This window comes from Notolepis coatsorum, assembly GCF_963971535.1.
Source record: "Notolepis coatsorum genome assembly, chromosome: 7".
NCBI classification, from domain to species: domain Eukaryota; kingdom Metazoa; phylum Chordata; class Actinopteri; order Aulopiformes; family Paralepididae; genus Notolepis; species Notolepis coatsorum.
The window spans coordinates 70131293-70133792 of NC_140171.1; the positions used below are offsets into that span (position 1 = coordinate 70131293).

The 2500-nt window shown below is 56.0% G+C and overlaps 1 protein-coding gene across 1 annotated transcript in view; it reads right to left on the reverse strand.

Annotated features, from left to right (window-relative positions):
* The window catches only part of lrba (LPS-responsive vesicle trafficking, beach and anchor containing), a 622382-nt gene that overhangs the window by 46498 nt on the left and 573384 nt on the right, over window positions 1-2500 (reverse strand).

Sequence of the window (2500 nt, forward strand, 5' to 3'; positions counted from 1 at the left end):
TATGGGGACTGTGTACCTGAGTCGGTGGAGTAGACACGGCTCTATGGGGACTGTGTTACCTGAGTCGGTGGAGTAGACACGGCTCTATGGGGACTGTGTATCTGAGTCGGTGGAGTAGACACAGCTCTATGGGGACTGTGTACCTGAGTCGGTGGAGTAGACACGGCTTTATGGGGACTGTGTACCTGAGTCTGTGGAGTAGACACGGCTCTATGGGGACTGTGTTTACCTGAGTCGGTGGAGTAGACACGGCTTTATGGGGACTGTGTACCTGAGTCGGTGGAGTAGACACGGCTCTATGGGGACAGTGTACCTGAGTCGGTGGAGTAGACACGGCTCTATGGGACTGTGTACCTGAGTCGGTGGAGTAGACACGGCTCTATGGGGACAGTGTACCTGAGTCGGTGGAGTAGACACGGCTCTATGGGGACAGTGTACCTGAGTCGGTGGAGTAGACACGGCTCTATGGGGACAGTGTACCTGAGTCGGTGGAGTAGACACGGCTCTATGGGGACAGTGTACCTGAGTCGGTGGAGTAGACACGGCTCTATGGGGACAGTGTACCTGAGTCGGTGGAGTAGACACGGCTCTATGGGGACAGTGTACCTGAGTCGGTGGAGTAGACACGGCTCTATGGGGACTGTGTACCTGAGTCGGTGGAGTAGACACGGCTTTATGGGGACTGTGTACCTGAGTCGGTGGAGTAGACACGGCTCTATGGGGACTGTGTACCTGAGTCGGTGGAGTAGACACGGCTCTATGGGGACTGTGTACCTGAGTCGGTGGAGTAGACACGGCTCTATGGGGACAGTGTACCTGAGTCTGTGGAGTAGACACGGCTCTATGGGGACTGTGTACCTGAGTCGGTGGAGTAGACACGGCTCTATGGGGACTGTGTACCTGAGTCGGTGGAGTAGACACGGCTCTATGGGGACTGTGTACCTGAGTCTGTGGAGTAGACACGGCTCTATGGGGACTGTGTACCTGAGTCGGTGGAGTAGACACGGCTCTATGGGGACTGTGTTTACCTGAGTCGGTGGAGTAGACACTGCTCTATGGGGACTGTGTTTACCTGAGTCGGTGGAGTAGACACGGCTCTATGGGGACTGTGTACCTGAGTCGGTGGAGTAGACACGGCTCTGTGGGGACTGTGTACCTGAGTCGGTGGAGTAGACACGGCTCTGTGGGGACTGTGTACCTGAGTCGGTGGAGTAGCACGGCTCTGTGGGGACTGTGTACCTGAGTCGGTGGAGTAGACACGGCTCTATGGGGACTGTGTTTACCTGAGTCGGTGGAGTAGACACGGCTCTATGGGGACAGTGTACCTGAGTTGGTGGAGTAGACACTGCTCTATGGGGACTGTGTACCCGAGTCGGTGGAGTAGACACGGCTCTATGGGGACTGTGTACCTGAGACGGTGGAGTAGACACGGCTCTATGGGACTGTGTTTACCTGAGTCGGTGGAGTAGACACGGCTCTATGGGGACTGTGTATCTGAGTCGGTGGAGTAGACACGGCTCTATGGGGACAGTGTACCTGAGTCGGTGGAGTAGACACAGCGAGTAGACACGGCTTTATGGGGACTGTGTACCTGAGTCGGTGGAGTAGACACGGCTCTATGGGGACAGTGTACCTGAGTCGGTGGAGTAGACCGGCTCTATGGGGACAGTGTACCTGAGTCGGTGGAGTAGACACGCTCTATGGGGACAGTGTACCTGAGTCGGTGGAGTAGACACGGCTCTATGGGACAGTGTACCTGAGTCGGTGGAGTAGACACGGCTCTATGGGGACAGTGTACCTGAGTCGGTGGAGTAGACACGGCTCTATGGGGACAGTGTACCTGAGTCGGTGGAGTAGACACGGCTCTATGGGGACAGTGTACCTGAGTCGGTGGAATAGACACGGCTCTATGGGGACTGTGTTTACCTGAGTCGGTGGAGTATACACTGTGGGGACTGTGTACCTGAGTCGGTGGAGTAGACACGGCTCTATGGGGACTGTGTACCTGAGTCTGTGGAGTAGACACGGCTCTATGGGGACTGTGTACTGAGTCTGTGGAGTAGACACGGCTCTATGGGGACTGTGTACCTGAGTCGGTGGAGTAGACACGGCTCTATGGGGACTGTGTACCTGAGTCTGTGGAGTAGACACGGCTCTATGGGGACTGTGTACCTGAGTCGGTGGAGTAGACACGGCTCTATGGGGACTGTGTACCTGAGTCTGTGGAGTAGACACGGCTCTATGGGGACTGTGTACCTGAGTCGGTGGAGTAGACACGGCTCTATGGGGACTGTGTACCTGAGTCGGTGGAGTAGACACGGCTCTATGGGGACTGTGTTACCTGAGTCGGTGGAGTAGACACGGCTCTATGGGGACTGTGTACCTGAGTCTGTGGAGTAGACACAGCTCTATGGGGACTGTGTACCTGAGTCGGTGGAGTAGACACTGTGGGACTGTGTACCTGAGTCGGTGGAGTAGACACTGTGGGGACTGTGTACCT